A 27081-nucleotide genomic window follows, 5' to 3' on the forward strand; every position below is an offset into this window, starting at 1 on the left:
AGTCAGGACTCCCATTGTCAGTACACTATTGTTTGGTACTGCGCAGGAATTTTTGAACGCCTGTCACCCAAACAAGAGTAGACACCAGTGCCGCTGACTTAATGAAGGGAGGCTATTCAGTCATACATTATTCCATCTTATAATGTACTCAAAAATATACAATGTACAACAAATCAAATCATATTTTCAAATTGAATGATAGTTGGCAAGTTACAGTGAAATAATCAATGCTCCTGTGTAATGATTGAGACCTACAACACATCAAAACAAAATAATCGTCAGTTCACATGTTGCTATGATCACAATTGCAGCTCATGATAAATTCCTACAAAAGGTTTTATATTTGCAACAGAGAGATGTTGCTCTTTTAAACCAGCCAAGTAATTAAGGATTTGTAAACTGAGAAAAATGCTTGAATTAATTTATCTTTCCTCCAGGAAGCTTCACGCTGCTTCATTCCAGTGTCAGGTCATTCCATAACACTCAATTTCCGCTGCATGTACAATACATTTTCAATGTAAAATAATCCTTAGATAAGTTTCAGAGAAAATTGATGAGGTATATTCAGAATCACAATTGTTACAGTGTATAAGGAGGCTATCCAGCCCATTGTGTCTGCTCCGAACTCTCTGAACCTAGTGCCATTCCCCTGCCTTCTCCCTGTACACATTCTTCCTTTTCAGATAACAGCCTAATTTTGAATGTCTCGATTGAACCTGCCTCCCATAAGGAGCACTTTTCCTTGTTTTGCTCTAGCTTCTTTTGCAAATTATTTAAATCTGTGGCCTCTCATTCTCAATTCTCTCACAAGTGGGAACATTTTCTCCCCATCTACTCATGATTTTCAATACCTCTATCAAAACTCTCAAACATTCTCTTCTCCAAGCAAAATAGTTTCAACTTGTAGTGACTTGATTCAAATTGAAAAATGCCAAAGGAACAGGCAGCTGAAATGCTTTAAGTGAACTCAATAACCATTCTTCAAATTCTTTTTGAAGCAAGATTTCACAAACAGTTGTTCTGTGTTGGCAACGTCTTACTGTAGATATGGCTTCATGAGGGCAAAGTGGCTGTGTTGCGTTGTGCTAATAGAGGCTGCTTCAGAGTGACAGGGTGGCACAGTGGTCGGCACTGCTGCATCACAGCGCCACGGACCCGGTTCAATTCCAGCCTTGGGTGACTGTGTGGAGTTGCACTGTCTCCCCGTGTCTGCGTAGGTTTTCTCCGGGTGCTCCAGTTTCTTCCCACAGTCCAAAGATGTGCAGGTTAGGTGGATTGGCCATGATAAAATTGCCCCTTAGTGTCCAGCATTGTGCAGGTTAGATGGGGTTACTGGGATAGCATGGGGGAATGGGCCTAGGTAGAGTGCTCTTTCAGACGTTCAGTGTAGATTTGATGGGCCGAATGGACTCCTTCTGCACTGTATAGATTCTATGATTCTCCAATGTATCTTCACAACAGAAGTTCCTCATCTTTGGAACCAATCTGGTGAACTTTTCTTCACATTCTCTGATGCCTTCATATCTTTCCTAAAGCCCAGTGCCCAGAACTGTACCCAATATTCCAGCTGAGGTCGAAGTAGTGTCCTATACAAGTTCAACATAACCTCCTTGCTCTCATTATCTATGCCCCCATTAATAAAGCCTTGGATACTGTATGTTTTATTAACTATTCTCTCAACCTGTCCTACCACCTTCAATGATTTATGCACATACACACAGGTCCTTCTGCTCCTGCACCCTCTTTTAGAGTTGTAGCCTTACATTGTTAAAATATTATATCAAGATTATATTCATAAATATTTTCAAATATTAATGTATACATCTTCGAGCATATTTAAAACTGATCAGCTGAACTTTTCCATATGGGCTATATAGCACCAATAATACTTGATCAATCTGCCTGCTCACGGTGACTGATCAACAAAAATAAATCAAATTAGTTGGACAATGGAAATGAACACTGGGTAAAATGCAGCACTCTTGGAATTATGTTTAGTGATATAATCAAATAACATCCGATGTGACTGTGACAACAGTAAACTACCCCCTCCTTGTCCTTCTCAATCCACAGTATTGGCAAGGTTGACCACATCATCCTCCTCCTATGCCTCCCCTCTGTCATCCAGCTGGGTGGGATCGGGTGGATTTCCCACCAACTATCCATGCTATCACCAAGACTGTCTGCTTCTACCTCTGTAACATTACCCAACTCCACCCCTCCCTCAGTTCATCTGTTGCCGAAACCCTCATTAATGCCCGTCACCTCTGGACTTAACTATTTCAATATACTCCCTGGTTGGTTTTACACATTCTACCCGCAGTAAACTGGAGGTGACCCAAAACTCTGCTGCAAATGTCATAATCCTTACCAAATCCCATTCACCATTGCCTATGCTCACTTACCTAATGGCCAATGATTTTAAAATTCTCATCCTGGTTTTCAAATGCCTCCATATACTCAGCTCCCCCTATATTGCTAAACTCGTTCAGTCCAATAAGCCTGTTTTTCTGCACTATTCTGGTCTCGAGCATCCCTGATTTTAATTGATCCACCATTGATGGCTGTGCTTGCAGGTGACCGGGCCCAGGCTTCGGATTTCCCTTCCTGCACCTACGTACCTCTACCTCACTGCCCTCTTATAAGACACTATTTAAAATCTACCTCTTTGACCAAACTTCTGGCCATCTGATATCTAATAACTCCTTACGTGGTTCAGTGTAATATTTTGTTTTTAAATGCTCTAGAGAAGAAAGAGGCTACACAAAGGTAAGCTGCTCTTGGTGTTGAGATACACATTGTTCCACACAGAAATTTGGCAATTCATAGTATGTTTGACTTACTGTAAAATACACAAAAACTTTAACGAATCCTATTGCACATTGCATTGAATCAAAACTAGAAGGAGCTAAGAATGACACTACAGCAAAAAGGCGGCAGGCAAAGGGGAACTATTCACCCTGGAATATAACACTTGACTTAAAGGAAAACTCTAGATCCTAAGCAAAAGTGTTGATTGACTGTCAGGAATCAAATCCTGACTGTAATCTCAGACCCAAGGCATCAGTTCAATGCCATTCGATTGTGAACAAAGACAAACAGTGGCAAGTTCGTGTCGGAAAAAGGATGCTTTTCTGAGGGATTTTTGACTAGATACACCATGTTACTGAATCATATATATGTTTAAAAGGTTCCGAGTTTGGTCTATTCGGCTCTGCTGGATTAGCCGATTTTAGCCATGGCAGGGAGCAGCAGTGCCTCCCAATTTAAAAAAGGCACAATGCGCTAGCCAGTTTGAGGACCAACTGGGTACGGAGAAAAATCTAACTCTGATGCCACAAGGATACAGGTAAGTGACTGGTTCGTGAGTACTTTGTGCTTTTATCGTTCAAATCTTAGGTGGCAGCACAGTGGCAGTGGTTAGCATTGCTGCCTCACGGCGCCAAGGTCCCAGGTTCGATCCCGCTCTGGGTCACTGTCCGTGTGAGTTTGCACATTCCCAGCGTGTTTGTGTGGGTTTTGCCCCCACAACCCAAAAGTGTGCAGAGTAGGTGGATTAGCCATGCTAAATTGCCCCTTAATTGGAAAAAAAATGAATTGGGTACAGCAAATTGAAAATTTAAAAAAATCTTTCAAAACTTAAGTGATATTTTAGTAATTGTAAGGTTTTATTATTATTGATAAGCTTTACTTGTGGGAATAAAGCTTATTGGGTGTAGTAGGGTTTATTAATTAGAAAAATAAATTAACGTAATTAAAGATGACATGGCATGTGGGACACCAGTGAGATCAAGCCAAACATATCTGCAGAGTCTACGTCTAAAGAATCATTGAGCTGGGAGTTGAAGACACGATTACATAGAGTAGAGCAAATTACCTGGATGCTTTGTTCCTGGAGAGAGTCCCACCTCCTAGGGTTGGGTCTTTTGATTTGGTCAGTGGGTCAGGGACTGGAGGGTGGGACTGCGAGTGAAGCAGGCAGGAGGACCTTAAGGGTAGGTGTGGAGGAGCCTCTGCCTTTGCAACTGTCAAACATGTTTGAGGTTCTTGCAACCTGTACGGATGGAAGCAGTGGTTGCAGGCTGGATGAGCAAACTGACCACGGCACCATGCAACAGGAAGCCATTCACACGGAGAATTAAAACATTTTTTTTTTTTTTTTAAAAAAGAGCACCCAATTCTTTTTTTCCAATTAAGGGGCAATTTAGCGTGTCCAATCCACCTACTCTGCACATCTTTTTGGGTTGTGGGGGCGAGACCCACACAGACACGGAGAGAATGTATAAACTCCACACAGACAGCGACCCGGAGCCGGGATTGAACCTGGATCCTCGACACCGTGAGGCAGCAGTTCACACGGAGAGTTAATAGGATTGCAGTGGTAAGGAGGGGCAGGTATAGCCAGGGGGATATGCATTATTGTTTGTAGCCAAGAGCAAGAGTCCAGATGGCTGTGTTGCCCATCTAGTGCCAGGGTTCAGGACATCTTGCAGTGGGGAGGATCCAGACTTGTGGTCTGTGTCGGTACCAATGACATAGTTCTCCCTATGTTCTGCTGAGGTATGAGCAGCCAGGAGCCAACTTAAAAAGCAGCACCTCAAAAGTAATAATCCCTAGATGATGACCTGAACCATGAGCAAATTGGCATTAGACAAATGATATTAGAATGTTTAAAAAAAAAAAAAATTTCTTTATTCTCCTCCTTTTTCACCTTTTCCCCCAAATTTACACCCACCAACAATAAACAATAATCAGTAACAAATATGTCAAACCCCATATCAATAACAATGATCCCATCCTCCCACCAAACCCCAAACATTCGCCCGCATGTTCACATAAACAAATGACAAAAAGGGATCAGGAATCACCCATAGCCACCATGAACACACACCGCCCCCCTCTCCCCAACCCTCCCACTCGCCCCCCCAACTAATGTTCGATGTTATCCAGTTCTTGAAAGTGCAGAATGAATAATGCCCATGAATTGTAGAACCCCTCGATCCTTCCCCTCAGTTCAAACTTAACCTTCTCAAGAGTCAAGAATTCCAACAAGTCCCCCCGCCAAGCCAGGGCACAGGGTGGAGAGGTTGCTCTCCAACCAATCAGGATCCGCCTTTGGGCGATCAACGAGGCGAAGGCTACAACATTTGCCTCTGCACTCGTTTCCAACCCTGGCTGGTCAGACACCCCGAATATGGCCTACCGGGGGTCCGGGTCCAGTTTCACGTGCACCACTTTAGAAATTACCCTAGCAATCTCCTTCCAGTAATCCTCTAGCTTTGGACATGACCAAAACATATGAACGTGATTAGCACCTCCTCCAGCAATGTGGAGGCTGGCTCCACCAGGAAGTTCTGCATGTCCTTTCTGGCAAAATCTCGAACCTGCATGAATTGAAGCATTTCCCCCTGCTCCAGCCCATACTTCGCTTCCAGCTCCTTCAATCCTGCAAACCGACCCCTAAGAAACAAATCTTTCAGTGTCTTAACCCCCTTCTCCTCCCATTTCCGAAAATTTCCATCCCACCGCCCTGACTCAAATCTGTGGTTCCCCTGAATCGGTATTTCCCTTGATTCTGCCCCCAACCTGAAGTGTTGGGGAAACTGCCTCCAAATTCTCAATGAAGCTATTATTACTGGACTCCCTGAGTATTTCCCCGGGGCTATCGGGAGCGGCGCTGTGCTAGTGCTTTCAATCCCGACCCCCTGCACAAATCAGGTTCGGAAGACCCAAACCCCCTGCCTGCCTTCCCCTCTGTAGTAGCACCTTTCTAACTCTGGCCACCTTCCCTCCCCATATCAACAACGTAATCCTTCCCTCAATCTCTCTGAAAAAAGCCTTTGGCAGGAAAATCGGCAGGCATTGCAAAATAAACAGAAATCGCGGCAACACGTTCATTTTAACCGCCTGTACCCGACCCGCCAGTGTCAGAGGGAGACCATCCCACTTTGCCAGATCAGCTTTCACTCTCCCCACCAAACTAGAAATGTTGTACCTGCGGAGCTCCCCCACCCCCACTCCCGGGCAACTTGCACCCCCAGGTACCTGAAGTGAGTCCCTGCCCTACAGAATGGCAGACCCTCCACCCCTGCCCCCACCCCCGGCCAAGACACCACAAAATACTCACTGTTGTCTAGATTTAGTTTGTACCCCGAGGAAGACCCAAACACTTGAAGCAGCTCCAATATTCCCCCTATCGACACACTCGGTTCCGACACTTATGCAAGTCATCGGCATATAAGGACACCCTATGCTCTATACCCCCCCACCCCGCACTATTCCTTTCCATACCCTCAAACTTCTTAATGCGATGGCCAACGGCTCAATCGCGAGTGCAAACAGCAGGGGGGACATAGGACATTCCTGCCTAGTCCCACGGTGGAGAGAAAAGTATCTCAAGCTGATGTTGTTTGTGCGGACACTCGCCCTCGGCTCCTTATATAGTAGCAGAAATCTTGGTCCAATCCCAAACCGCTCCAGAACTGCCATCAAGTACCCCCATTCTACCCGGTCGAACGCCTTCTCAGCGTCCAATGCCACACCACCTGTTTCCTTCCCCTCTGCCGGTGCCAATATGACGTTCATTACCCTTCTAACGTTTGAAAAGAGCTGCGTCCCTCTCACGAACCCCGTCTGATCTTCACCTATCACCTTCGTGAGGCACTCCTCCAGCCTACCCGCCAGTACCTTCACCAATACATTTACATCCACATTCAGAAGTGATATGGGCCTTTACGACCCACACTCCGTCGGATCCTTATCTTTTTTTTTTAGCAACAGGGAAATCGATGCCTGCCCCCTTTCCCTATCGCCTCTTCTTTTAAAAAAAAAAATTATTAAAGATTTTTACCAACACAATTATTTCCCCTTACAAACAATAACCCCCCCCCCCCCCGCCCCGCCCCCCCCGTAACAAAATAACACGAAATCGCACTGAGCAAGATATATACATGGCAAAATGGTATATTTACATAGCTTTATACACTGGCTCTCTCCCCCCACCCTTCATGTTATCGCCTGCTCATCCACCCCCCCCCAAGCAATCCCCCATCTCCCCCCCCACCCCCCCAAGGTTGCTGCTGCTGCTGACCGACCTTCCTCTAACGCTCCGCGAGATAGTCTAGGAACGGTTGCCACCGCCTGTAGAACCCCTGCGCAGACCCTCTCAAGGCAAACATAATCCTCTCCAGCTTTATGAACCCAGCCATGTCGTTTATCCAGGCCTCCACGCTGGGGGGCTTCGCCTCCTTCCACATTAGCAAGATCCTTCGCCGGGCTACTCGGGACGCAAAGGCCAGAATGCCGGCCTCTTTCGCCTCCTGCACTCCCGGCTCGTCCACTACTCCAAATATTGCTAGCCCCCAGCTTGGCTTGACCCGGACTTTCACCACCTGAGATATTGCCCCCGCCACTCCTCCCCAGAACCCCTCCAAGTGCCGGGCATGGCCAAAACAGATGGACATGGTTCGCCGGACTCCCTGAACACCTTCCGCTTCTGTCCTCTACCCCAAAGAACCTACTCAACCCCGCCCCCGTCAAGTGCGCTCTGTAAACCACCTTAAATTGTATCAGGCTGAGCCTGGCACATGAGGAGGAGGAATTAACCCTACCCAGGGCATCAGCCCACAAACCTTCCTCGATCTCCTCCCCCAGCTCCTCCCCATCGCCTCTTCAAATATCCCCACCATCAGGGGTGCCAGCCTATCCTTGAATTTTTTATAATATTCCACCGGAAACCCATCCGGCCCTGCCAACTTCCCCGACTGCATCCTCCCAATCGCATCCTTTATCTCCTGCTCCACTATCACTCCTAATGTAGCCCTGTCCCCCTCCCCTAACCTCGAGTACTCCAACCCATCTAGAAATTCCTGCATCTCACGGTCTTCCCCAGGTGGCTCTGACCTGTACAACCTCTCGTACAATTCCTCAAAAACCTTGTTAATCAGATCCGGAGCCACCACCAACTTCCCTGCCCTATCCCTCACCTGCACAATTTCCCTTGCCGCTGCTTCCCTCCGGAGCTGACCTGCTAACATTATCTCCATGTTCGTAAACTGCACCCCTTGCTCGTCTCAGTTGGCGCACCAACATCTCATCTCTGCCGCTCCAATCTCTCCTCTTTGCCCACCCTGGCCTTAAACGAGATCACCTTCCCCCTCACCACGGCCTTTAGAGCCTCCCAGACGACCGCCTTCGACACCCCACCCGTACAGTTGAAACCTATTGCATAATTACCTTTTCAATTTTGTCACAAAACACGTGGTTCCCCAAAAGTCCCACATCTAACTTCCACCCCGACCTCTGAGCTACACCCCCTGCTCCAGCACCATATCCACCCAATGCGGAGCATGATCTGACACTGCAATTGCAGAGTACTCCGACCCCTTGACCCCAGCCAGCAAAGCCTTCCCCACCACAAAAAAGTCAATCCGCAAGTATACCTTATGGACTGCTGAGAAAAACGAGTACTCCCGCTCCCTCGGGTGCAGAAACCTCCAAGGGTCCACCCCTCCCATTTCCACCATTAGCCCATCCAACGCCTTCGCTCCCCCTGATGGGACCAGCGAGCGCGGCTGTGACCTGTCCAACCTTGGCTCTTGCACCAAGTTCCAGTCCCCCCCACTATCAGTTTGTGTGTCCTAGTCGGGGATGGTCCCAAACACCTTCTTTGCGAATCCCACATCATCCCAATTGGGGCCGTATCCACTTAACAGCGCGACTAACCTCTCTCCAACGCCCCTGTCACAATCACATATCTACCCCCCTGATCTGCCACCACCTTCTCCATCTGGAAGTGTACTTTTTTGCTGACCATTACGGCTACTCCTCGAGCCCTTCCGTCAAGTCCAGAGTGAAACACCTGACTAACCCAGCCCTTTTTAAGTCTCACCTGTTCACCCTCAAGTGAGTCTCCTGCAGCATTGCTAAATTGGCTTTCAAACTTTTAAGATGCGTAAGCACCCTTGACCTCTTGACCGGACCTCCTAACCCCCTCACGTTCCACGTGACTATCCTAACTGGGGGTCTCTCACCCTTCTTATCCACCATCATCATACCACCGGGCCGTGGCCCATGAGCCTGACAGGCCTCTACCCATTATTAACATCAAACCCCTTCCCACCCCCTCCCAAAAACTCCCCCTACATTCCCTCTCGAAAAAACATCTCCCAGCATCAATCCCTTCCCCCCCACCTCGCTCGCCTCGTAGGACCATCGAAACCTGCTAACCAGGCTCCAATGTCGCATCCCTCCTCTCATTTCACCTCCGTTCACTAGCCGACTTTAGTTAGCTAGCGCGGGTGGCTCCCCCCGCCAAGGTATACCGTTCCTCCCACCCAGTCCCAGAGAAAGAAAAAACAAAAACAATCCAACCCATACAATTCACGAAACTAAAATATAACCGTCGCAACACAGAATGTCAATCAACCCAACCAATAACTTGAACTCTGTAACAATGTGAAGAGAAGTAAATTACAATACACGTCAGTAAAAAGAAAGTTATAGCATTTATACATTTTCCAGCTCGCCAATCACAGTCCACAGTCTCTCGCCAGCTCCGCTCCTCACCTCTGCCCAAGCTTTCTGCCCTCACGAACGCCTCAGCCGCCACCGCTGTCTCGAAATAAAAGTCTTTGGCATCATGTCACCCTCAGCTTCGCCGGGTATACCATACCAAATCGAACCCCCTTTTTGTACAGTGCCGCCTTCACTCGCCCGAACGCCGCTCGTCTTTTTGCCAACTCCACCGTCAAGTCCTGGTAGATCCAAACTCCAGCACCATCCCACTGCACCTCGCGTTTTTGCTTCGCCCAGCTTAAAACCTTCTCCTTCATGCAGTACTTATGGAAGCAGATAATTACTGCTCTTGGCGGCTCATTCACCTTGGGCTTCGGCCTTACCGACCGATGAGCTCGGTCCAGTTCGTACCGAGAGGGGTTCTCACCCTCCCCCATCAACTCCGCCAACTTCTTCGCCAAGTACTCTGTTGGCCTTGGACCCTCTATCCCTTCGGGCAATCCCACAATTCTCAGATTGTGCCGCCTTGAGCGGTTCTCCAAGTCCTTGAGCTTTGCTCGGAGTCCTCTGTTGACCTCCAACACTCTCCGCAGCCCGTCCCCCATCGAAGTGAGCTGGTCGCTGTGCTGCGACACGGCCTCCTCCACGTCCTTCATCTTCTCGCCCAGCTCTCTCACCTCGGCCGATGTCGTTGCCACAGCTACTCTCACCGGGGCGACTGCCTCCTCCACCAATGACTTCAATGCGACCGCCACATCCTTCCTCAAAGCCTCCATGTGCCTCGCAAACTGCTTTTCCTCGGTCAACTTCTCCACTGTAAGTAGTGCGTCCCCACCATGCGGTCTGGCCTCCGCCATCTTGTCAGCACTTTTGTTCGTCCTCTCATTCAATGGCGAGCCCGCATTTCCTCCCTTCCTTGACGCTGCTTTTCGCATCCTTTAACGGCTTATTATTCTTCCTTTTTCACACCCTTCCTTCCTTCTTCAATCTCAAGTTTCTTTAAAACTTCTTTCTCTTCTTTTTTGTATACCTCCAGAATTTCCCTGGGACCTGGCTTCAGTCTTCTTACCACATTCTAGGTGGGAGCCATCTGATGTGGGACATCTCACCTACATCGCGCCCTGGCTTCAGGCCTGCAGCCTCTGCCTCCGTTTGGCCCCGCCCCTGCTGCTCCTTTTAAGTTTTCAGGAGAGAGAGAGAAAAAACATTTTCTCTCTCTCCGTGCTCTTTGAGCCCTTCGGCTTTCGGGTGTTCCTGAAGGGAACAAAGTCGCGATCCCAGCTCCTCCTCCACATGCAGCTGCTCCGCCGAACCCACCGGGACCAGTCTCTCCTTTCCCGCCCTTCCAACCCTCCGGCTCCGTGAAACGGAGCTTTGACGCTTTCACAACGCGAGGGAGGCAGGGCCAACCCCGGAGAGGTTTAATTCTTCCAAAAAATCAGCGGGGAACCCCCCGAAAAAGACCGCGGGAGCGTCTCCTGAACGCGGCCGCTCCGCTCGCGAACGCCACCGGAACTCATCATATTAGAGAGTTAAATGCATGGCTCAAAAGATTGGTGTGGGATAAATGAGTTTCAATTCATGGGGCACTAGCAACAGTACAGAGAGTGAGAGGTGTATCGTTGGGATCGTCTTCGTCTGAATTATGCGAGGACCAATGTTTTGTTGAGATATCTAATGACAATGGCAGAGAGGGTTTAGATTAAAGACAAAACAGAAAGTACTGGAAAAACACACGCCGAGAACAATTATGTGGGCATGAGAACAAGGTGCTCAGTTAAAATGGCAAGCAATGGGACTTCCGGTGGCGACCATGGAGGAGTAGGTCGCACATTTGATAGCCCCCGCCTGTGATGGATGTTTGGACCTTTTTTTCCTGTTTTTTTCAGGATTTTATTGGGTGAATTGGTGGAGAGTGAGACGGTGAGGAGAAGTCCCCCTCCAGTGCATGGAGAGTTGGACCAGAAGTGGCCGTGTGAGAAGACAAAGTGTTACACGAAAGTTGCGAGCAGAGCTGGCAACGCGGGAAGACATGGTGGAGAAGCAGTGCCGCGGGGAGATGGCACAGTGTTCGACGGAGCAGCTGGTGAAGTTTTTTGAAGAATGCTTCGCCAAGCTTAAGAAGGACTCGCTGGACCCGATCAAGGCTTCGATTGATCAGGTGGTGCAAAATCAAGAAATCCATGTACGTGCGATCCCGGAGGTGAAGAAAAAGTACGAGGAATACATAACCGTGTTGGAGACCAAGGTGGAGATGATTAATTACCGCCAGAAAAGAATGCAGGAGAAACTGGAGGACGTGGAGAACAGGTCCAGGAGGCAGAACCTGAGAATCGTCGGCCTCCCGGAGGGCAGTGAGCGATCGGATGCGAGGACCTATGTGACGAACATGCTGGAGAAGTTGATGGGGCTGAGGCGTTCCCTCGCCCCCTGGAAGTGGATAGAGCGCATAGAGCCCTCGCGAAGAATCCCCGAGCGAACGAGCCGACGAGGGCGATGGTGGTATGTATGCACCTGTTCCTGGCCACGGAACACATTCTGTGGTGGGCCAAGAAAGAGCGGAGCAGCAGGTGGGAGAACTGTGAGCTGCGCATTTATCAAGACCTGAGCGTGGAGTTGGCCAAGAGGCGAGCCGGCTTCAATCGGGCAAAATCGGCCCTCTTTAAGGGGGTGAAGTTTGGGATGCTGTACCCAGCATGGCTGTGGGTCACATATGAGAACCGAGAATTCTACATTGAAACATTGGACGATGCATTGACTTTCATCAGGGAAAAAGACTGGATGTGAACTGAAGACACTGGAGCTTTGGGGAGGGTATTGCAATGGCAATTTGTTGATAATCACTTCTGTGCTGGTTTGAATAAGTAGTGTTATGTGCAATATGGGGCTGTTTCGGGGTCTATTAAATTTGTTTTACTGCGGACTGGATGGAGGGGGGGTGGGTGGGGTGGTTTCTGTGGTTGTTTTTCCACTGTTTCCTCTACTGTTTGTTTATTGGGGAATGTGATGCTTTGAATATGTATGTCCAAGTTGGGGGGGGGGGGGGGGGAGGAGAGAGAACAATGGGGAGACAGTCAGTTTGGTGCCACGGGCGGGAGCTATCAGGTCAGCTGGCTCACGGAAGCACAGTGGGGGGTAGCAGGTGATGAGCTTGATATGGGGGGTTGGGTTTCTGGTGCTGTTACCAGGGGGGAGCTGCTTTGCTCTCAAGGGACAAAGCACTGGGGGACAAATGGGAGGTCGAGGACGGCGGATGCCTGAGGGCGGATCGAGGAGGCCAGGGGCGCGAGCTGGAGGCTGGCCTAAAAAGGGTGATAGCTAGTTGGCAGAGGTGACGTCGAGTCCCCCGACCATGCCGATTACATGGAACGTCAGAGGGCTGAATGGGCCAGTCAAGTGGGCTCGCGTGTTCGCACATCTGAGGGGGCCGAAGGCGGACGTGGCAATGTTACAAGAGACACACCTAAAGGTTACAGTCCAGACTAGATTGAGGAAGGGGTGGATTGGCCAAGTATTCCACTCAGGACTGGACTCAAAGACCTGATTAATAAATGGGTGACATTTGAGGCAGGGAGAATCGTGTCAGACACGGGGGGGGGGGGGGACGACAGGGAGGATGCCAGCCGCAGCAAAGGAATTGAAGGAGTTTTATGGAACAGATGGGGGGAGTAGACCCATGGAGGTTTGCACGGCCAAGAGCGAGGGAGTTTTCTTTTTTCTGCCATGTCCACAAGGTATACACTCGCATCGACGTTTTTGTTCTGAACAGGGCTCTACTACTGGGGGTGGCGGATACTCGGCAATCACAGTATTGGATCATGCCCCACATTGGGTGGATCTATGGGCTGGTTTGGAGAGAGGACAGCGCCCGCTATGGAGGCTGGATGTGGGGTCATTAGCAGACGAAATGGTCTGTGGGCAGGTGAACAAGTCCATCCAGAACGACCTGGAAACAAATAATACAGGGGAGGTCTCTGCAGCAACGGTCTGGGAAGCTTTGAAGGCGGTGGTCAGAGGGGAATTAATCTCGATACGGGCCCACAGAGAAAAGGTGGAATGAAATGAGGGGGATAGGCTAGTTGGGGAGATACTCCAGGTGGACAGGAGATACTAGGAAGCCCCGGACGAGGGGTTACTGAAGGAGCCGCGGAGGTTACAGGTGGAATTTGGGTTGTTGACTACAGGGAAGGTGGTGGAACAGCTGAAAAAGGCAAGGGGGGTGATCTATGAGTATGAGGAAAAGGCAAGCAGAATGTTAGCGCACCAGTTCAGAAAAAGGGAGGCGGCCAGGGAGATAGGGAGAGTAAAGAGTAGAGGTGGGATCACGGTTCTGGACCCAGCTGGGGTGAATGAGGTGCTTAAGGACTTTTACAGTAAATTATACGAGTCGGAACCCCCGGCTGGGGTGGAGGGGATGATGCAGTTCTTAGGTCAGTTGAGGTTCCCGAGGGTGGATGGGGATCTGGTGGAAGGGCTGGGAGCCCCAATTGAAATTGAATAAATAATGGAGGGGTTGGAGGGCATGCAATCTGGCGAGGCCCGGGGTCGGACGGCTACCCAGTGCCCTGGTGGAATTTTCTAAGATGTTTTCGGAGGTATTGAGCCAACTGCTGGTGAGGGCATTTAATGAAGCAAGAGAGAAGGGAGTCCTCCCCCCAACAATGTCGTAGGCCTCGATTTCATTGATTCTGAAACGGGAGAAGGATCCGGAGCAATGCGGGTCACACAGGCCAATTTCTCTACTGAATGTGGATGCCCAACTGCTGGCTACGATATTGGCCACAAGGATAGAGGATTGTGTCCCGGGGGTGTTAGGGGAAGACCAGACGGGGTTTGTAAAGGGCAGGCAACTCACGGCCAATGTCCGAAGGCTCCTAAACGTTATTATGATGCCCTCAGAAGGAGGGGAGATGGAGGTGGAGGTCGCAATGGATGCGGAGAAGGCTTTTGATCGGGTGGAGTGGGATTACCTGTGGGAGGTGCTGGGAAGGTTTGGATTTGGTGAGGGCTTCATTGACTGGGTGAGGTTGCTCTATCAGGCACCAGTAGCTAGTGTGCATATGAACCGGTTGAGGTCGGGTTATTTTTAACTACACTGAGGGACGAGGCAAGGGTGTCCCTTCTTCCCGCTACTGTTTGCTCAGTCCATAGTGCCACTGGCCATGGCATTAAAAGCCTCTAGGTACTGAAAAGGTTTGGCGGGGGGGGGTTTCGCTTTACGCAGATGATTTGCTCTTGTATATCTCAGACCCATTGGAGGGGATGGGGGAAGTTATGCGGATCTTAGGGGAATTTGGTAATTTTTCGGGGTATAAATTGAACATGAGGAAAAGCGAGATGTTCGTGAACCTGGTGAGAGGACAGGAGAAGAGACTGGGAGAGCTGCCGTTTAGAGCGGTAGAAAAGAGCTTTCTATATTTGGGAATCCAGGTGGCCTGTGAATGGGAGGCACTGCGCAAGTTAAACCTATCCCGGCTTGTAGAACAAATGAAAGAGGACTTTACGAGATGGGACTGTCACTGGCGGGGAGGGTACAGACCGTGAAAATGACGGTCCTCACCAGATTTCTGTTTGTCTTTCAGTGCCTCCCCATCTTCATCCCAAGGGCCTTTTTCAAGCGGGTGAATAAGGTTATTTTGGGCTGTGTGTGGGTGGGTAAAACCCCGCGAGTGAAGAAAGTGTTGCTGGAACGCAGTCAGGGAGAGGGTGGGTTGGCGCTGCCGAACTTTTGTAATTACTACTGGGCGGCAAATATAGCCATGCTCTTGTATGTCTCAGACCCATTGGAGGGGATGGGGGAAGTTATGCGGATCTTAGGGGAATTTTGTAATTTTTCGGGGTATAAATTGAACATGGGGAAAAGTGAGATGTTCGTGATCCAGTGGCACTATGGACAGAGCAAACAGGAAGTGGGTAGTGGGGGAGGGGTCGGTGTGGGAGCGAATGGAGGCGGCGTTGTGTAAAGACACAAGTTTGGGAGCACTGATAACAGCCCCTCTCCCGTTCTCGTTGGCCCGATACTCCACAAGCCCGGTGGCAGTGGTGACTTTGAAAATCTGGGGGCAGTGAGGAAATATAAGAGTGGAGGGAGCATCGGTTTGGACCCCGATTTATAATAACCATCGGTTTGTACAGGGTAGGCTTGATGGTGGGTTCCAAAGATGGCAGAGGGCAGGAATTAGGAGGATGGGGGATCTATTTACAGACGGGAGCTTCCCCAGCTTGAAAGCCTTGGAGGATAAATTTGAATTGCCAGCAGGGAATGGGTTTAGGTATCTGCAAGTACGAGGCTTTTTAGGTTCCGGCCTTCCTACGGCTGCCACCACGGAGGATACAGGACAGAGTAGTCTCCAGGACATGGGTGGGAGAGGGGAAGGTATCAGACATCTCCCAAGAACTTATGGAATCGGAAGAAACTCCGGTGGAGGAGCTAAAGTGCAAGTGGGAAGATGAGCTGGGGGGAGAGATAGAGGCGGGTCTGTGGGCGGATGCCCTAAGCAGGATTAACACATCCTCATCATGTGCCAGGCTCAGCCTGATACAATTTAAGGTAGTCCACGAGCACACATGACGGTGGCCCGGATGAGCAAGTTTTTCGGGGTAAAGGACAGGTGTGCGAGGTACGCGGGAAGTCCAGCAAATCATGTCCATATGTTTTGGGCATGCCCGGAGCTTAGAGGGTTTTGGCAGGGTTTCGCTAAGGCGATGTCCACGGTCCTCAAAACATGGGTGGTGCCGAGTCCAGAGGTGGCGATCTTTGGAGTATTGGAAGAGCCGGGAGTTCGGGGGGTGAAAGAGGCTGACATTTTGGCCTTTGCCTCCCTGGTAGCCCGGAGACGAATCTTCTTAACGTGGAGGGACTCGAAGCCCGCTAGTGTAGAGACCTGGGTTAGTGACATGGCTGGGTTTCTTAGTCTCAAGACAATAAAGTTTGCCTGAAGATGGTCAATGCTAGCGTTCACCTAGAGGTGGCAGCCATTCGTCGGAGAAAATTAAAATGTCAGCAGAAGCAGAATTCCAAAAAGGGGGGGGGGGAAGAGAGAAAGAGGGCCAGACTGTTGTTTTATTGTTAGATAATAATAATAATCATTTATTGTCACAAGTAGGCTTCAATGAAGTTACTGTGAAAAGCTCCTAGTCGCCACATTCCGGCGCCTGTTCGGGGAGGCCGGTATGAGAATTGAATCCGCGCTGCTGACCTTGTTCTGCATTACAAGCCAGCTGTTTAGCCCACTGTGCTAAACCAGCCCCGTGGTGTGGTGCGAAGAATGTGATGTGGGTGGAAATGTTTATTGTGCCATGTTTATGTCGCTGTTATTGTTTATTATTATAAAAATTGCAAATACCCTAATAAAAATATTAAATAAAAATATTAAATATCTAACACATTTATCCCTGTATCCAAAACATCTGTTCTCTTTACTTACAGATGCTGCCGAACCTGCTGAGTTTTTCCAGCATTCTCATTTTTATTTTAGATTCCAGCATCTGCAGTATTTTGCTTATTTTCTTCTTTAAATTAATGACTGGATAATTTAAAGTGCCAAATTCTTTTTTTTTAAATTAAGGGCCACTTTAGTCTGGCCAATCCACCTACCCTGCACATCTTTGGGTTGTGGGGGTGAGACTCACCCAGACACAGGGAGAATGTGCAAACACCACCCGGACAGTGACTTGGGGCCGGGATTGAACCTAGGTCCTTGGCGCCATGAGGCTGCAGTGCGAACCACTGAAACCACTGTCGCCTGGAAATGTGGTAAATTAAATAGAGAAGACAAAGAGAGCAAGCTAAAAAATCAGGGAAACAATGATAGAGCGTGGCTGGAAGTGCCAAGAGTGTGCAAACTTACACCCACAGATAAGGCTAAGGGTTATAAAAAGAGTAAAAAGATAGTATTAAAGACTCTGCACCTGAATGCACATAGCTTTCATAACAAAACAGATGAATTGCCAGCACAAATAGAAATATGTAAGATTTGACAGCTGATGTGCAATCAATTACTCTCAAGACAAGGTGAGTCATAACTAATAGGCTTTAATCTGCTAGAACTGTTCCCCAGCAGCTTCGATACAGAAAGTGAAGGCTGCTGGGACAGCATCGGTTCTTATACTCCGCCTCTCAGGGCGGAGCTCTGTACATCAGCCAATGGTAGACTCCTGGGCCTAGCCAATGGTTATCCACCTCTCAGGAACCGCAATACCTGGTATTACCACATTCACCCCCCCCCCCCCCCCGTTAAAAAAGAGCCCGGCGGGGTGATGGCCAGCGTTAATGTCGCCTTTCGCATGGTAGGACCAGGTATTGAGGTGCCGTGATGTCGAGGGTAATAGCAAAGTGTTCATGGTGCAGCAATCAATTGATCGGGTGGCCTGGTCGTCCTTCTGGAGCGTCTGGGCTTCGGTGGTGATCCTGATGGGGGTCCCGGCGGTTGCGATTCCGGGAACGTGGTGTCGTCCTCCCAGGCAGCTTTGTCACCCCTAGGGGGCGCTGTTGGGGCGAAACGTGGGCAGGACGGGGAGGGCGCCTGTAGGGGGCGTCGGTGCTTGTTCGGGCCGAGGCAGGGGCAGCGGGAGTACTGACCCTCCGGTCAGGTGTTGCGGGGAGGGTGGGGGTGGGACCACTGGTGCGGGGGAGGATGGGGGTGGGGGCGCTGGTGCGGGGGCACGTTGGGCTCCTGCGGGCGCCAGGTCCCTAAGGGAGACCGTGGCTTGGCAGCCGTCCGGGAACGCTGCATAGGCGTACTGGGGGTTGGCGTGCAGCAGGTGGACCCTCTCGACCAACGGGTCCGACTTGTGCGCCCTCACATGTTTCCGAAGCAGGATGGGTCCGGGTGTCACTAGCCAGGCTGGGAGCGAGGTCCCGGAGGAGGACTTCCTGGGGAAAACAAGGAGACGTTCATGAGGCATCTGATTTGTGGTAGTACAGAGCAGCGACCGGATGGAATGAAGGGTGACCGGGAGGACCTCCTGCCAGCGGGAGACTGAGATTCCTGGGCCGCAGGGCCAGCAGGACGATCTTCCAGACCGTTCCGTTCTCACTCTCTACCTGCCCGTTTCCCCGGGAATTGTAACTGGTCGTCCTGTTCGAGGCGATGCCTTTGCTGATAAAGGAGGACCCCCTATCACTGTGAATGTATGCGGGGAAATCGAACAGTGTAAAGATACCCTGGAGGGCCTTGATGACGGTGGTTGTGGTCATGTCTGGGCAGGGGATGGCGAATAGGAATCGGGCGTACTCGTCAATCACGTTCAGGAAGTACGTGTTGCGGTCAGTGGAGGGGAGGGGGCCTTTGAAGTCCATGCTGAGGCGTTCAAAGGGACGGGAAGCCTTTATCAGATGCGCTTTCCCTGGTCGGTAGAAGTGCGGTTTGCACTCCGCGCAGATTTGGCAGTCCCTGGTGACGGTCCTGACCTCCTCGATGGAGTAGGGCAGGTTGCGGGTCTTGATAAAATGACAGAGACGAGTGACCCCCGGGTGTCAGAGGTCATCGTGGAGGGATAGGAGGCGGTCCACTTGTGCGGTGGCACAAGTGTCACGGGGCAGGGCATCAGGAGGCTCGTTCAGCTTCCCGGGACGGTACAAGATCTCGTAATTGTAGGTGGAGAGTTCGATCCTCCACCGCAAGATCTTGTAGTTCTTAATCTTGCCCCGCTGCGCATTATCAAACATGAAGGCAACCGACCGTTAGTCCGTGAGGAGAGTGAATCTCCTGCCGGCCAGGTAATGCCTCCAGTGTCGCACAGCTTCTACTATGGCCTGGGCCTCCTTTTCGACCGAGAAGTGGCGAATTGCGGAAGCATGGAGAGTGCGGGAGAAGAAAGCCACGGGCCTGCCCGCCTGGTTGAGGGTGGCCGCCAGAGCTATGTCGGACGCATCGCTCTCGACCTGGAACGGGAGGGACTCGTCGATGGCGCGCATCGTGGCTTTAGCAATGTCTGCCTTGATGCGGCAGAAGGCCTGGTGGGCCTCCGTCGACTGGGGGAAGGTTGTGGACTGGATCAGGGGTCGAGCCTTGTCGGCGTAATTGGGGACCCACTGTGCATAATAGCTGAAGAAGCCGAGGCAGCGCTTTAGGGCCTTGGGGCAGTGAGGGAGGGGGAACTCCATGAGGGGGCGCATGCGCTCAGAGTTGGGGCCTATGACTCCACTTCACACTACGTAGCCCAGAATGGCGAGACGGTCGGTGCTAAACACGCATTTATCCTTATTGTAAGTCAGATTAAGGATATTTGCGGTCTGGAGAAATTTTCGGAGATTGGTGTCGTGGTCCTGCTGGTCATGGCCGCAGATGGTGACGTTATCAAGATACGGGAACGTTGCGCGTAAGTCGTACCGGTCAACCATTCGGTCCATCTCTCGTTGGAAGACCGAGACCCCGTTCGTGACACCGAAGGGAACCCTTAAAAAGTGATAGAGCCGCCCATCTGCTTCGAAGGCAGTGTACTGGCGGTCACCATGACGGAGGGATAGCTGGTGGTAGGCAGACTTGAGATCCACCGTGGAGAAAACCTTGTATTGCGCAATCCTGTTCACCAGGTCGGTTATACGGGGGAGAGGGTACGCATCCAGCTGCGTAAATCTGATGATGGTCTGGCTGTAGTCAATGACCATCCTGTGTTTCTCCCCGGTCTTTACCACCAGTACTTGAGCCCTCCAGGGGCTGTTGCTTGCTTCGATGACCCCTTCCCTCAGCAGCCTTTGGACCTCTGACCTGATGAAGGTCAGGTCCTGGGCACTGTACCGTCTGCTCCTGGTGGCGATGGGTTTGCAATCCGGGGTGAGGTTCGCAAACAGGGAGGGCGGGTCGACTTTAAGGGTTGCGAGTCCGCAGACAGTAAGAGGGGGGGGGGGGTATAGGGCCGCCAAATTTAAAGGTCAGGCTTTGCAGATGGCACTGGAAATCCAGCCCAAGTAGGGTGGCTGCGCAGAGGTGCGGCAGGACGTACAGGCGGAAATTATGGAATTCCCGGCCTTGGACAGTGAGGTTCACTAGGCAGAACTCCTTTATCTCCACCGCCTGTGACCGGGAGGCCAGGGAGATCCTCTGGTTTACGGGATGGGTGACAAGAGAACAGCGCCTTACCGTGTCGGGGTGAACAAAGCTCTCCGGGCTCCCGGAGTCGATCAAGCACGACGTCACGTGGCCGTTGATGGAAATCGTCGTTGTAGCTTTCGCAAGCGTCCGGGGCAGACTCTGGTCCAGAGTCACCGAGGCCAGCTGCAGTAATGGAGAGTTCGAGTTCTGGTCGGGCAGCGTGTAGTCGGCTGTGCTGGGGGCCTGAGGCCCCATCCAAGATGGCGTCAGCCATGGGTCGCACATGGAGTCCGGGGACAAAGAAGATGGCGGCGACGAGGGACAAAATGGCGTTGCCCACCCCTCCAGGGTGGTGGCCGGGGGGCAAAATGACCACGGCCGCAGATCGCATGCGGCCTGAGGGTAGGGGGGTGACGGTGGGCTTTGGACGGCCGGGGCCTGAAAGGGGGGCTGCCGATAGTCGCTGGAGACCGCGGCCACGGCGTGGGCCTGGCAGACCCCGACATAGTGGCCCTTCTTGCCGCACGCTTTGCAGGTGGTGGTGTGGGCCGGGCAGCGCGGGGGGGGATGATTCGCCTGCCCGCAGAAGAAACAGCGTTACAGCGTTGTCCGACTGCGGTAGCGGGCCGTTCAGGCTTGCGGGGTCAGGGGGAAGGTCTGAGGGGTTCCCGCAGAAGGGTGCCACACAGCCCAGGGGGCCGCCGCACGTCCGGGAGCAAAAGCCAGCGCATTTGTATACGCAACGTCCATGGACCCAGCCAGGGCCCGTGCCTCAGTCAGTCCAAGAGTATCCATTTCTAGGAGCTGTCGGCGGATATCGGGTGAGGCCGTACCTGCCACGAAAGCATCCCTAATCAAAAGTTCCGTGTGCTCGTTCCCTGTAACTGGCGGGCAGCCAGTTTCGGCCCAGCACCAGCAGCGCCCGGTAGAAGTCTTCCAACGTTTCCTCGGGGTTTGCCTCCTAGTCACCAGCAGGTGACGAGCGTAGACCTGGTTCACAGGGCGGATATAGTGTCCTTCTAGCAGCTCGATCGCTGCAGCATAATTCTCCGCCTCCTCGATAAGAGGGTAGATCCCAGGGCTGACCCGCGAGCGTAGAAGGTGCATTTTTTGTCTTTCCGTGGGGATGTCGGCGGCCGTGTTGAGGTAGCCCTTAAAGCACGCCAGCCAATGTTTGAAGATAGCAGCAGAGTTGTCCGCGCGGGGGCTGAGCTGAAGGCACTCCGGTTTGATACGGAGATTCCATCCCTTCACTGAAATTGTAGCAGATTAAATTGATGCGCAATCAATTACTCTCAAGACAAGGTGAGTCATAACTAATAGGCTTTAATCTGCTAGAACTGTTCCCCAGCAGCTTCGATACAGAAAGTGAAGGCTGCTGGGACAGCACCGGTTCTTAGCTCTGCCCTGAGAGGCGGAGTATATGTACATCAGCCAATGGTAGACTCCTGGGTCTAGCCAATGGTCATCCACCTCTCAGGTACCGCAATACCTGGGTATTACCACAACAGCTGGCTCAGAGACATGGCTGTAAGATGACAAAGGGTGGGACCTGAATCTTCAAGGATGTGTGACATTTATGAAGGACACAAAGCTAGGGAAAGGTGGAGGGAGAGCTCTGTTAATTAAGGATGACACTGGCACAAGAAAGAGAGATGTCCTTAGTTCTGGAGATCAAGATGCAGAATCAGTTTGGGTAGACATGAGAAGTAGCAAATGAAAAAAAATCTCTTGTGAGCCTGGCTTATAGGCCCCCTAAAAGTAACTACCACTAAAGGAAGAAGTAATGGGGACTTGTGAGAAAGATATGGTGATAATAATGAGTGATCTTAATTCTCATATAGATTGGATGAATCAGATTGACAAAGGTAGCCTGGATGATGCGTTCAGTATTTTCAAAACAGATTCTTAGCAGCATGTTCTACCAGGCCATCCTAGATCTCATAATGTGCAACAAAACAGGATTAATTAAAGATGTCACAGTAAAAGCACGCGTAGGTAGTAGTGATTATGATCGAATTTCATTCAGTTTGAGGGAGAGGGCAATTATGAGGGCACAAAGACAGAACTGATTAAAGTGAATTGGAAAAATTGGATAAGGGATAGGTTAGTAAAGCAGGCAACAAATGAGATATTTCAGAATACTCAGAAAAGATACATTCCAGAGGGAACAGCACACCATTTGTAGCTAACTAAGGAAGTTAAATATAATATAACATTGAAAGAAAAAACATCTAATCCCACAAACATAAATGGCAAATTTGAAGATTGGACAGAATATAAACAATAGCAATAAATGACTAAAAGATTAAAAAGGCCATGTGGAGTTTGCTCATTCTCCCCGTGCTTGCGTGGGTTTTGCCCCCCACAACCCAAAGATGCGCAGGCTGGGTGGATTGACCACGCTAAATTGTCCCTTAATTGGAAAAAATGAATTGGGTACTTATTTTTTTAAAAGATTAAAAAGGGAAAAATTACAGTACAAGGGAAAGTTAGCTCGAAATACAAAAACAGATAGGGGCTTTTACAGGTATTTTAAAAATAAAAAGTAAAGTAGACATTTGTCTTCTGGAGAGTGAGTTTGGGAATTGGCCCATAAGAAATTGTCCTTTGTGTCAAAAAAGGTTAGGTGGGGTTACTGGGATAGGTTGGAGGTGTGGTCTTAAGTAGGGTGCTCTTTCCAAGGCCAGTGCAGACTCAATGCGCCGAATGGCCTCCATCTGCACTGTAAATTCTATGATTCTATATGAAATGGGAACAGGCCTTTCAGCTCCTCAACCCTGCTCCGCCATTCAATAGGATCATGGCTGATCCGACATTCCTCACATTTACTTTCCTGCCCTTTCTCCGTAACCTTGATTCCCTTCCTGATCAAGAATTTATCTATCTGTCTCAGCCTTAAATATACACAAGGACTCTGCCCCTGTGGCAAGGAATTCCAAAGACTCACAACCCTCAAGAGAAGAAATTCTTCCTCATCTCAAGTCTTAAATTGGCATCTCTTTATTCTGAGACTATGCCCTCTGGTCCTAGACTCTCTCGTGAGGGGAAACATCCTCTCAGCATTTACCTGGTTAAGCCATGGTAGCACAGTGGTTAGCACTGTTGCTTCACAGTACCAGGGTCCCAGGTTCGATTCCCGGCTTGAGTCACTGTCTGTGTGAAGTCTGCATCTTCTCCCCGTGTCTGCGTGGGTTTCCTCCGGGTGCTCCGGTTTCCTCCCACAAGTCTCACAAGTGTTGTTAGGTAATTTGGACATTCTGAATTCTCCCTCTGTATACCCGAACAAGTGCCGGAATGTGGCGACTAGGGACTTTTCATAGTAACTTCATTGCAGTGTTAATGTAAGCCTACTTGTGACAATAAAGATCATTTAAAAAAAAAAAATGTTTTAATGAGTAGAGTCGCAACCTGTTTAACTGTTGCTCATTAGGCAACCCCTCCATATCAGTGATCATCCTAGTGCTCCTTCTCTGAACTGCCTCCAATGAAATCATATCTTTCCTTAAATAAGGGGACCAAAACTGCTTACAGCACTCCAGATGTGATCTCACCAGTGCCTTGTACAGTTGCAACAATATTTTCCTACTCTTATACTCCAACCCCCTTTAAATAAGGGCCAACATCCCATTATCCTTCCTGATTACCTGCTGCACATATGCTAGCTTTATGTTTCATGCAAAGTACCTCCAAGTTCCTTTGTGTTGCAGCTTTCTGCAATTTTTCGTTATTTTACTAACAGAAAACAATGAAATGACGGATGAAACAAACAGACATTTTGCATTTGTCTTAATTGTGGAGGATACAAATAAAATCCTATTAATAATCGTGAATCAGAAGATGAAAGCCATGATGTGGGGTTGGACTGGGGTGAGCACAGTAAGAAGTCTGGCAACACCAGGTTAAAGTCCAACAGGTTTGTTTCAAACACTAGCTTTCGGAGCACTGCTCCTTCCTCAGGTGAATGAAGAGGTATGTTCCAGAAACATATATATAAATATAGACAAATTCAAAGATGCAAGACAATGCTTAGAATGAGAGCATTTGCAGTTAATTAAGTGTTTACATATCCAGAGATAGGGGTAACCCCAGGTTAAAGAAGTGTGAATTGTCTCAAGCCAGGACAGTTGGTCGGATTTCGCAAGCCCAGGCCAGATGGTGAGGGGTGAATGTAATGCGACATGAATCCCAGGTCCCGGTTGAGGCCGCACTCGTGTCATAGAATTTGATCATAGAATTTACAGTGCAGAAGGAGGCCATTCGGCCCATCGAGTCTGCACCGACTCTTGGAAAGAGCACCCTACCCAAGTTCAGCACCTCCACCCTATCCCCATAACCCAATAACTTGTTGTTTTGGCCTTGTGTATTTTCGGGAGGCAGTAGAGATCTCCAATGCGGGGAGTACGTGGGATGAGAGCACGTAGGGTGCTTTGAAGGGCTGGATCCAAGGTCTTGATCAGTCTGTTGAGTTGGCGGATGTGTTCCTTGTTCGGATCTGCGGGTAGCTGTCTGTAGTGTTCCTGGTTGTTGAGTTGTTTGTATACTTCTTTGTAGTAGTCCGTTCTGTTCAGTATGACGGTGGCCCCTCCTTTGCTGGTTTGATGACGATGTTGTGGTTGGTCTTGAGAGCGCAGATGGCGTTGCATTGTGCTTGGGTGACGTTCGGGGCCGTCTTGTGAATGCGACTGATGAATCTGGCATTGACGCGACTCCTGACGGCTTGAGCATACATGTCAAGTCTGGGGCATCGGCCTTCTGGAGGGGTCCAATTCGACTCTTTCCTCTTCGGTTGCCGAACCGCAGATCTCGGTCTGCTGGTCTGGTTCATTGGTAGTCTCCTTGGGTTCGCTGTCGGCCTCTTGGGGTCTGTGGAAGAATTCCCGGAGCCTCATTCGCCTGATGAATTCCTCAGTGTCTGCCGCGAGACTGATGGGGTCCCTTTTGGTGGTGGTGCAGAAATTGAGCCCTCTGCTGAGGACTTTGATTTCGTCTGGTTGAAGGGTGTAGTCCGACAAGTTGACAATAGATTTCCCTGTCTTGTTTTCTACTGTGGTACTGGGAGGCTTGGTTGCTGCTGGTGGTGAGGCCGAGTTTATCAAGCTTCCTGTTCTTGGTGTGCATATAGGTGGCATAGTATCGTTGTCTCATCTGTTTGGCGGTGTTCCACAGCTTGTCTGCTGCGTCCTGAGCGCAAGTTGAGAATATGGCCTCTATCTTGGTTTCCAGGTTGCGTCGTCTGCTGTAGAGCTGGCGTACGAGGTGGTTGAGGAGTGTGAGAGAGGTGCGATGGCCGAGTCTCTCAGCGTGGTCTGTGTTGTAGGACGACTTGAGTGAGTTTGTGATCTGTAGTCCTTTCGGGATCTTGTCTGCTTTCTTGCATCTTTGTAGAAACCTAATGTCAGTGTCAATATGCACGATCTTCCTGGAGATCCTCTCCACTTTGAGCCGGCAGTTCGCGGTGTCGATGGTAGCCATGATGTGGAGATGCCGGCATTGGACTGGGGTGAGCACAGTAAGAAGTCTTACAATACCAGGTTAAAGTCCAACAGGTTTGTTTCAAACACTAGCTTTCGGAGCACTGCTCCTTCCTCAGGTAAATGAAGAGATATGTTCCAGAAACATATATATAGACAAATTCAAAGACGCATGGAACAGCCATGGGGACCAAATTCGCATCTCAATATGCCAACATCTTCATGCACAAGTTTGAACAAGACCTCCTCACCGCACAGGACCTTCAACCGACATTATACACCAGATACATGGATGCCATTTTTTTCTTTTGGACCCACAGCTTAGAATCACTGAAACGACTACACGATGACATCAATAAGTTCCATCCCACCATCAGACACACCATGGACTACTCTCCAAAATCAGTTGCATTCTTGGACACACTCATCTTCATCAAGGATGGTCACCTCAGCACTTCGCTTTACTGCAAACCTACGGATAATCTTGCGATGCTCCACTTCTCCAGCTTCCACCCGAAACACATTAAAGAAGACATCCCCTATGGACAAGCCCTCCGTATTCACAGGATCTGCTCAGACGAGGAGGAGCGTTACAGACGCTGAAAGATGCCCTTGTACGAAGGGGGTATGGCGATCGACTCATCGATCGACAGTTCCAGCGCGCCGCAGCAAAAAAACGCACCAACCTCCTAAGAAGACAAATTTACGGGACACAACTGACAGAGTACCCTTCGTCGTCCAGTACTTTCCCGGAGCGGAGAAACTACGACATCTTCTTCGCAGCCTTCAACACGTCATCGATGAAGATGAACATCTTGCCAAGGTCATCCCCACACCGCCACTACCTGCCTTCAAACAACCGCGCAACCTCAAACAAACCATTGTTTGCAGCAAACTACCCAGCCTTCAGAACAGCGACCACGACACCACACAACCCTGCCATGGCAATCTCTGCAAGACGTGCCAGATCATTGACATGGATACCACCATTACACGTGAGAACACCACCCACCAAGTACGTGGTACATAGTCGTGCGACTCAGCCAACATTGTCC

The 27081-nt window shown here is 50.0% G+C and overlaps 1 protein-coding gene across 3 annotated transcripts in view; it reads right to left on the reverse strand.

Annotated features, from left to right (window-relative positions):
• LOC140393946 (AT-rich interactive domain-containing protein 2-like) overlaps window positions 1-27081 on the reverse strand; it is a 467509-nt gene that overhangs the window by 44703 nt on the left and 395725 nt on the right. The gene's annotated exons all lie outside the window — the stretch shown is intronic.

Source organism: Scyliorhinus torazame, chromosome 17, assembly GCF_047496885.1.
Source record: "Scyliorhinus torazame isolate Kashiwa2021f chromosome 17, sScyTor2.1, whole genome shotgun sequence".
NCBI lineage: Eukaryota > Metazoa > Chordata > Chondrichthyes > Carcharhiniformes > Scyliorhinidae > Scyliorhinus > Scyliorhinus torazame.